This window comes from Eschrichtius robustus, chromosome 4, assembly GCF_028021215.1.
Source record: "Eschrichtius robustus isolate mEscRob2 chromosome 4, mEscRob2.pri, whole genome shotgun sequence".
Taxonomy (NCBI): domain Eukaryota; kingdom Metazoa; phylum Chordata; class Mammalia; order Artiodactyla; family Eschrichtiidae; genus Eschrichtius; species Eschrichtius robustus.
Genome location: NC_090827.1, coordinates 90,834,943 through 90,846,069, shown reverse-complemented (window position 1 = coordinate 90,846,069; position 11,127 = coordinate 90,834,943).

Sequence of the window (11,127 nt, the reverse complement as noted above, 5' to 3'; positions counted from 1 at the left end):
GAGCTGTCTTTTAAGCCACCCAGAGGATTAGGACAATGCTTAGCATACCATAAACCCATAATATTAATTGATGGGTGGGCAAATGTCTCACATCAGCATTCCTTTCTCTGTAATATGTAGACGTACAGGTCAATTGTCCTTATATTTATTCAGCAGAGATTTGGTCATAAATACCTGGTTTCTATCCAGTAGATTATCACTGATCTTGTCTTGCTGCTTGTGCTAGTCATGGCTCACAAGTGATGTTGATTAAAGTTGTCCCCAGATGGGTCACAATATCTATTATTGGCCCAAATTTCACAGCCAAATTGTAGGGAGGGTATCACCACTACCACATTGAAATAGTTAACATTGTAGGGAAGCTGAAGCTGTATCCACATAGCAAACTTTCTCAAGAATTCACTTTCCCTATTATATTCTGCTTCTTTATTTTGTATCATACAAAAGGGCATTGCCACAGCTGCTGGAGTAAGTAATGGCTCAAAACATCAGTCTTCAAGGTCATGCAAATACACTACTGTTTCTTCCTTTGGACAAGGATAAAGTTTTCAACTTCTGCAAAAATCCCCTGTATACTTAAAAATAGCCCTACCATGGATCACCTCTTCCTCTCAAAAAAGCATATTAAAGATAGTTTCTTTTTTTTAATTCCTAGCATGCCCCCTGCTATCTGTCCTTGAAGCGCTCCACTTCCTGGATTCTTAAGAATAAGGTTGTTTTCCAGGTTTTAAGATTACAGCTTGTTGCTGAAATGAGAGTAAGTGAAGTACAATAAAATATTTAGGAGTCTAGTACTTAAAAAAAAAACAAAACTAGAATTTCTTAATGAGAATATTTTGAATATGGAGAAAATGCATATTTAAAATCTTCCAGCTTATCTCAACAAGCTAAACTCTGAGGGCCCCTGTACTTCCAGTTATTGGATTAGTAATTCTCAATTCTTTAGAAATTGCTCCATTTTTACTATTTTAAGCTATCATTAACATTTTGAAGTTTTAACAGATGAAACTGTGGTTTTTAAAAGTACCCATACAGAGGACTCAGTTCTTCAATGGATGAATACATTACTTCTCTTGTACAGTGAAATAAAAGAAGTCCTCTGGTCTTGATCATTCTGGCATATTTCTCCTAGTACCCCCAGTCCCTCTTAGGACATGAATAAGGCACTGAGGGATTAACTTTTTCAAAACACAAGGAAGCCACTTCCCATACAGAGGCACTGATTTACTGTACCATTCTGTATAATCAAATGAATTCATATAGCATCTTTACTGAAACGCAATGAAATCATAAACCTCCAAGCACCTGGTTTATTTTCTAGGAGCAAACTTAGACTTTAGAAAAGTGCAAACCAATTTAAGACTAAGGAGAGATCACAACCATGTATTTGCAGCAAAAGGGAGTTTGAGAGAGGTGGTGGGGAGGGCAAATTGGACTATACTATATAAATTGGAGTTTTCTTACCCCCATCTCCACCTGGACAAAACGGTATATTGCATTCACTACCTATTATGAGTTTTGCTTTTAAACCAAAACTAATATTCTGAAGCAATATCTAAATATATTAAAAAGTATAGACCTGATTCTAAGACCTGCTTTTCAAACAGCACTTTTAGTGTCTTCGTAGGTAGCAACCAAGAGTTAAAAAATGACCCTCATCTTGTGTTAGATAATACCACAGAGAGTATTTCTAACTTCAGCTTTAGCTTCTGTCTACTGGCTAGACCTATTTAAATTTCCTAACCTGTTTAATGAGCTCCAAAAATAGATGTATATTATAGAGAAAACTGAAACACACTCACTCTTTACAGAGAAATGACACAGAGAGGGCATTTATGCAGTATGTGACCTAAATAACCCAAAGCAGATTTAATACAATATGGGAGCCTGGGATTAATTACATTGGGGCCATTATCTGGGTCTACCAGCAACTGTAACAGCATCTTTAAAAGGTGACACAATCCTGGATCACCTGTGCCCTAACAAAGACTGAGCCCTTCTTGGGATTAGAAATGAATTCATTTTTGTTCTCAATTTTTTAAAAAAAATCAAATGAAGTTTCGTTAACATTTTAAAGCTAGTTATAAATTAAGAAATGAATCAGTAAAAAGCAAAATGATGCATTTCTGACAGTGCTCAGAAAAACAGATAAAACTGTTCCCTATGATAGCACTTCACTGTGTAGACCGAATGCATAGGCTGAGAGGTACCTGGAAAGGCATTCCATAGAAGCTTCAACTTTACCATCATAGAGTCAGTCTTTAAAAATTCAAGTAATCCTGGTGAGGAAACACACACCTTCCAAGACTCTAGCATAAATGGGTTTATCCAAGTGATTTTTGGCAGATGATTCAAGGCAGCAAACGAAAAACAACAACATGGAAGATATGCTTAAAGGGAGAGGTGGGTGGGAAGCAGGGCCAGAAAGGAGATGCCAATGATTATTTCATAATAAAAATGCTTGCCTAGGGCCAGCTATGGTTGCTCCTCCCACCATCTGCCACTCACTGAGATGCTAGGGTGCCCTGAACCTGCTGATGAGAGCAATGAGGAGGGGAAGTGAAGCAAAAAAGAAAGGTTGATAACAGTTTTCAGATATCAGACCTGGTTAATATCTGTAGTGGATACAAATAATCTAACACAGCAGTTGATAGCGTAAGATCAAATGTGTCAAGATAACAATGGTCTAAGAGGAGAGAAAGTTGTGGTTCTAAGGAACTCGATACTTTCCATTTGTAAGGAATTTTACTTCTGAGCAACAAAGACACATGAGGATTCAATGTGTACAATATCTTTCTCTGAGTAATGATGGACACTGGTGGGGGGAGATCCTGAGGTGGTCTCAGCTCATCCATATTTAGTTAGAAGAGTTCAGTTACTTCTGAAAAGCAGCAAATTGGGCACCACGCTGCATCCTTTCCCCACTTTATAAAAGAGTGTCCATGATGCTCAGGGTATAGTTCATGCTGAAGAATTTGTTTCTTGCAAATTTATTTTTGCAGTGTGAGGAATAAGACTTCTGATCATAATTCAGCTTTCAAAGAGATGAGTCTTGGTATGATATGTCCAGGAATAAGTTCTCTAAGAGATATCAGAGTGTGGGTAAAAGGACATTCTGTGGAGGTGAGGTCTAGAATAGCACAGTCCTATTCCTTTGGTGGATTTCCTTGTGACTGTCCAGAGGAAAGGAGGGAAACTGGAGGTGAACTTAAAGGTACATGTAGTGTCAAAACATTATCAGACCCTTTTATTTTTTTTCTTTTTTCTTTCTCTTTTCTTTAAAAAAAAAATATTTTTCTTCTTTCATCTATTTCTTCTTTCTCTTTGCCAGAACTATGCTTCAAATTTCTAATCACACCCTGGTAGAGGTCAAGCCATGAGGAAGGTATAGAAACACATTCTCAATGCTGGGATACCATGCAGTACACAGTAGCAATGCATCTGGCACACCCTCATTTGAAAATCTGTCTCTGAAAATTTTGGCAGAGAAGATGACTGTCTAGTTTTCATTTCACACAAAAATTTACTTCACTGGTTTCATGTCATAGGCCCATGACTGTATAAAGAGTCATAGTTTTCATAAACACAACAGTGACTCAATAGAGAAGGGTTGCAAACTATAATCCAAACACTGATAGTAATTTCAGAGGCCACTAATGTTGTTAAAAAGAGAGCTTCTGCTATCCAAATAATTCAATAACACAGTTCCTGACACCCTGAACAAACCATTTTTGTTATATAGTGACTGTAGAACTTGCCAATAAGAACTTTCAATACTAAACTTTCAGGTATGACAAAACATATCAAAATCAATAATTACCATAATTTATTGGTAAAGATTGGGAATTTGCTCAAACACAAAGGAATGAAACTATCTCTGCAAATATGTCTGCTATAGTTTTCAAATCTGGTGACTTAGTTTCAATCAACTCCTTTACTTCTACTTCTCATTAAGACATAAAAATGGCAAAAATGAAAGTCTCAAATCTATGAGTAAACTGCTCCATCACCATTTTTGTTGGCATAATTTTTAAATGAGTTTTTCAGTTGTTTTAATTTGTATGTAAACCATTATCAAGGAGTTAGTTGCCTATGTGGACCTTATTTGGAGCCCAATATTTAAAACTTGTGCAAAAAATAAAAAAGCATTTCTAACTTTTGAGACCATTGGAAATTTCAATCCTGATCAAGTATTTGATGATAGTAAGGAATATTTTTATTACTTTTTTAGGAGAATATTATGCTGATTTTTTTTTTTTAAGATTTAATTTTTTATTTACTGTTGGCTGTGTTGGGTCTTTGTTGCTGCGTGTGGGCTTTTTCTAGTTGTGGCGAGCAGGGGCTACTCTTCATTGTGGTGCATGGGCTTCTCATTGAGGTAGCTTCTCTTGTTGCGGAGCACGGGCTCTAGGTGCATGGGCTTCAGTAGTTGTGGCACGCAGGCTCTAGAGCACAGGCTCAGCAGTTGTGACGCACGGGCTTAGTTGCTCCGCAGCATGTAGGATCTTCCCGGACCAGGGATTGAACCCGTGTCCCCTGCATTGGCAGGCAGATTCCTAACCACTGTGCCACCAGGGAAGTCCCTATGATGATTTTTAAAGAAGAACTTGTGGGTTGTTTATTACATTTCATCATTATCTTAGTCATCAAATATTTGTTGACCTTCTGCTATACCAGGAGCGCTGTGCTCTAGATGAAGTATTTGATATCGGGCCGTTGCCAGGTGGTAATCATTCCACCCCTGTTTGAATATCAGGCCCAGCCCATTTGACTGCTTCTAACCTAAGTTCATTATTGAACACTTGCTACTGAATTCCAGGCATTTTCAATGATAAATTACTCATTACAAAGTCAATAGAATATGTGTTAGCCATTCTGAAGTAACCCATTTGATATGACTGTTATGTCAACTTTAACATCACTGCCAAAGACCTGTAGTAAATATAACATTTGGCCTCAGTTCTTTTTAAATATGTGAATTTAGTTTATCTCAATGTAATACATACATATATATATAGATTTTTAAAAAGTAAAATAATATGACAACACTTTGAGGAGAAGCAACATATCCTTGCCCCTTGCCCTCCTTCCAACCCAAGTACCCAAGGATGTGCCAATGCCCTCCAGCCAAAGGCCACCAGGAGCACACCTGCAATTGAACAGGTAGGGCTTATTACTCATTTCAGTGAGGGAGAACTCACACCATGGGGAACCTCAGTTAAAGGGTGTTAAAAGGGACTTATTATAGGATTGGGCTTTGGTGGTGGGATTTTGGGAAAGTTTCCTGCCCTGGATTAGATGCTGTTTAAAAGTGGGGATGATGCTATGATTGGGTATCTCAGCAAATCTTACCTATAGGGATGGAAGACTAGAAATATGCTCAAGTTAGAGTTGGTAAGAAGGAGACCTCACTCATATTAGTTGGAATCTGGAGATGTTTAGTATTTTGTGGCTTGCATAATACTCATGTCTCATCTGGGTTTAGACCTGATAATAGAATGGTCTTTATTTTGCCTTGATCCATCATAGTCACAGAGTAACCTTGCCTGGTATTGATGTTCTGTGAAATTCTTTTGTTCAACAGGAAAACACTAAGGCTTAGCTGTGTGTCAGGCCAGCCCACAGCAGCAAGGCCTTGCTGGTAGTACTGGCATTGCTCCTACAGGTCAGGAGTTGCTTTTCTCTTTTCCACATCTTTTCCTAGAGGCAATCATATTCAATTTTTTTTAGCAGTTTCTTCTTGGAACTTACCTCCAGATTCCTAAATATTAATTTCCTTTTATATTGAAATATTTGATTTATTTTTAAATATAGACTTCCTCCTGTAGAAATAAGCCTTTTGCTCTCATATCCACCCTACAATACTCATTCTCCATATCCATGCCTTCTGTACCTATCCTGGTAATGTATTTGTATCACCAGTTTTAATTAAATTAATTATAGATATTTTATGTATTATGGCTATGTAAATATTATTCATAGCAGAGCTAAGCAGTTCACTCTGGTTATATATCCATTTTTTTAGAATTTACTTTTATTGATTGTCTCATTTTTTTCATTTGCTCTTTAGCAATAATTCCTCCCCCAATTTCTCTAAGAGTTGCAAAACTTCTCAAAATGGTTAAAACATCATATAGTTCTTCAGCTCCACATCTGCCACTTCAGGAAGCTTCCTGGACTGCTCAGATGATGGCTGTAGTCTGGACTTCATTTTATGCATTGATTTACTTCTCTCCTTTGCTGGATTTTCTATTTTCTGACTTTTTTCTTGTGTTACTGCATTACTTTTGGCAAAGCTAGATCCCTTAGTAGCTTCCCAAGAAAAGGTACACAGGAGACAAATTTTTTTAATATTTGCATACCTGAAAATGCCCTTTCTCTCCCTGCACCCTTTTAAAAATAATATCTTACTCTTTTTTTCTCAGCTTATTGAAACATAATTGACATATAACATTGTGTAAGTTTAAGGTGTCCAATGTGTTGATTTGATATACTTTTATATTGTGATATGATTACCACCATATCCTTAGCTAATACCTCCATGGCATCACATAATTACCATTTCTTTTTTCTGTCCCTGCACACTCGAATGATACTTTGGGAAAAATAGAATTCTGAATTAGAAAGAGGGAAATCTCAGAATACTGATGTCACAACTCTATTATTTTCTAGGCCTGAGTGTTATTTTTAAGAAGTTCAATGCCCATGCCACAGGCTCAGACTCCATGGAACCAGAGAGTTGGCAGCACATGCAACATCTTTGGTATTTATGCCTTGTGTCTTTTTCACACCTTAATTCACTGGAAAGCATCCCTCACACCAAGTTGAGCCATGTGGCTGACAGGGTACTGGTGCTCCAGCCAGGTGTCAGGCCTGAGCCTCTGAGATGGGAGAGCCGAGTTCAGGACATTATACCAGTAGAGACCTCCGGACCTCATGTAGTATCAATTGGCGAGAGCTCTCCCAGAGATCTCCTTCTCAGTGCTAAAACCAAGCTCAGTTCAAGGACCAGCAAGCTCCAGTGCTGGAGACCCCATGACAAACAACTTGCAAGACAGGAAAACAACCCCACCCATTAGCAGACAGGTTGCCTAAAATCACACTAAGTTCACAGACACCCCAAAACACACCACTGGATGCGGTCCTGCCCACCAGAAAGACAAGATCCAGCCTCATCCACCAGAACACAGGCATCAGTCCCCTCCACCAGGAAGCCTACAAAATCCACTGAATTAACCTTATCCACTGGGGGCAGACAGCAAAAACAACGGGAACTACGAACCTGCACCCTGCACAAAGGAAACTCCAAACACAGTAAGTTAAGCTAAATGAGAAGACAGAGAAATGCACAGCAGATGAAGGAGAAAAGCAAAAAACCACCAGACAAAACAAATGAAGAATAAATAGGCAGTCTACCTGAAAAAGAATTCAGAATAATGATAGTAAAGACCCAAAATATTGGAAATAGAATGGAGAAAATACAAGAAACGTTTAACAAGGACCTAGAAGAACTAAAGAGCAAACAAACAATGATGAACAACACAATAAATGAAATTAAAAATTCTCTAGAAGGAATCCAGAGCAGAATAACTGAGGCAGAAGAACGGATAAGTGACCTGGAAGATAAAATAGTGGAAATAACTACCGCAGAGCAGAATAAAGAAAAAAGAATGAAAAGAATTGAGGACAGTCTCAAAGACCTCTGGGACAATATTAAATGCACCAACATTCAAATTATAGGGTTCTCAGAAGAAGAGAGAAAAAGAAAGGGACTAAGAAAATATTTGAAGAGATTATAGTTGAAAACTTCCCTAATATGGGAAAGGAAATAGTCAATCAAGTCCAGGAAGTTCAGAGAGTCCCATACAGGATAAATCCAAGGAGAAACACGCCATGACACATATTAATCAAACTAACAAAAATTAAATACAAAGAAAAAATATTAAAAGCAGCAAGGGAAAGCAACAAATATCATACAATGGAATCCCCATAAGGTTAACAGCTGATCTTTCAGCAGAAACTCTGCAAGCCAGAAGGGAGTGACAGGACACATTTAAAGGGATGAAAGGCAAAAACCTACAACCAAGATTACTCTACCCAGCAAGGATCTCATTCAGATTTGATGAAGAAATTAAAACCTTTACAGACAAGCAAAAGCTAAGAGAATTCAGCACCACCACACCAGCTTTACAGCAAATGCTAAAGGAACTTCTCTAGGCAGGAAACACAAGAGAAGGAAAAGACCTACAATAAAAACCAGAAACAATTAAGAAAATGGGAATAGGAACATACATATCGATAACGACCTTAAATGTAAATGGATTAAATGCTCCAACCAAAAGACATAGACTGGCTGAATGGATACAAAAACAAGACTCATATATATGCTGTCTACAAGAGTCCCACTTCACACCTAGGGACACATACAGACTGAAAGTGAGGGCAGGATGGAAAAAGATATTCCATGCAAATGGAAATCAGAAGAAAGTTGGAGTAGCAATTCTCATATCAGACAAAATAGACTTTAAAATAAAGACTATTACAGGAGACAAAGAAGGACACTACATAATGATCAAAGGATCAATCCAAGAAGAAGACATAACAAATGTAAATATTTATGCACCCAACATAGGAGCATCTCAATACATAAGGCAAATGCTAACAGCTATAAAAGGGGAAATCAACAGTAACACAATAATAGTAGAGGAATTTAATACCCCACTTTCACCAATGGACAGATCAACCAAAATGAAAATAAATAAGGAAACACAAGCTTTAAATGATACATTAAACAAGATAGACTTAATTGATATTTTTAGGACATTCCATCCAAAAACAACAGAATACACTTTCTTCTCAAGTGCTCATGGAACATTCTCCAGGATAGATCATATCTTGGGTCACAAATCAAGCCTTGGTAAATTTAAGAAAATTGATATCGTATCAAATATCTTTTCCGACCACAACGCTATGAGACTAGATATCAATTACAGGAAAAGATCTGTTAAAAATACAAAGAAATGGAGGCTAAACAATACACTACTAAATAACCAAGAGATCACTGGAGAAATCAAAGAGGATATCAAAAAATACCTAGAAACAAATGACAATGAAAACACAGTGACCCAAAACCTATGGGATGCAGCAAAAGCAGTTCTAAGAGGGAAGTGTATAGCAACACAATCCTACCTCAAGAAACAAGAAACATCTCAAATAAACAACCTAACCTTACACCTAAAGCAATCAGAGAAAGAAGAACAAAAAAATCCCAAAGTTAGCAGAAGGAAAGAAATCGTAAAGATCAGATCAGAAATAAATGAAAAAGAAATGAAGGAAATGATAGCAAAGATCAATCAAACTAAAAGCTGATTCTTCGAAAAGATAAATAAAATTGGTAAACCATTAGTCAGGCTCAGCAAGAAAAAAATGAAAAAGACTCAAATCAACAGAATTAGAAATGAAAAAAGGAGAACAACTGACACTGCAGAAATACAAAGGATCATGAGAGATTACTACGAGCAGCTATATGCCAATAAAATGGACACCTGGAAGATGTGGACAAATTCTTAGAAAAGCACAACCTTCCGAGATTGAACCAGGAAGAAATAGGAAATATAAACAGACCAATCACAAGCACTGAAATTGAAACTATGATTAAAAATCTTCCAACAAACAAAAGCCCAGGACCAGAAGGCTTCACAGGCGAATTCTCTCAAACATTTAGAGAAGAGTTAACACCTATCCTTCTCAAACTCTTTCAAAATATAGCAGAGGGAGGAACACTCCCAAACTCATTCTACGAGGCCACCATCACCCTGATACCAAGACAAGACAAAGTTGTTACAAAAAAAGAAAACTACAGCCCGATATCACTGATCAATGTAGATGCAAAAATCTTCAACAAAATACTAGCAAACAGAATCCAACAGCACATTAAAAGGATCATACACCATGATCAAGTAGGGTTTATTCTAGGAATGCAAGGATTCTTCAATATATGCAAATCAGTCAACGTGATACAACATATTAACAAATTGTAGGATAAAAACCGTATGATCATCTCAAAAGATGCAGAAAAAGCTTTTGACAAAATTCAACACCCATTTATGATAAAAACCCTCCAGAAAGTAGGCATAGAGGGAACTTTCCTCAATGTAATAAAAGCCATATATGACAAACCCACAGCCACCATTGTTGTCAATGGTGAAAAACTGTAACCATTTCCTCTAAGATCAGGAACAAGACAAGGTTGTTCACTCTCACCACTATCATCCAACATAGTTTTGAAAGTTTTAGCCACAGCAATCAGAGAAGAAAAAGAAATAAAAGGAAGCCAAATTGGCAAAGAAGAAATAAAGCTGTCACTGTTTGCAGATGACATGATACTATACATAGAGAATCCTAAAGATGCTACCAGAAAACTACTAGAGCTAATCAGTGAATTTGGTAAAGTAGTAGAATACAAAATTAATGCACAGAAATCTCTTGCATTTCTATACACTAAAGATGAAAAATCTGAAAGTGAAATCAAGGAAACACTCCCATTTACCATTGCAACAAAAAGAATAAAACACCTAGAAATAAACCTACCTAACGAGACAAAAGACCCATATGCAGAAAACTATAAGACACTGATGAAAGAAATTAAAGATGATACAAATAGATGGAGAGATATACCATGTTCTTGGATTGGAAGAATCAACATTGTGAAAATGACTCTACTACCCAAAGCAATCTACAGATTCAACGCAATCCCTATCAAATTACCAATGGCATTTTTCACAGAACTAGGACAAAAAATTTCACAATTTGTATGGAAACACAAAAGACCCTGAATAGCCAAAGCAATCTTGAGGAAGAAAAATGGAGCTGGAGGAATTAGGGTCCCTGACTTCAGAGTATACAACAAAGCTGCAGTAATCAAGACAGTATGGTACTGGCACAAAAACAGAAGTATAGATCAGTGGAATAGGATAGAAAGCCCAGAGATAAACCAAGCACATATGGTCACCTTATCTTTGATAAAGGAGGCAAAAATATACAATGGAGAAAAGACCACCTCTTCAATAAGTGGTTCTGGGAAAACTGGACAGCTACATGTAAAAGAATGCAATTAGAACACTCCCT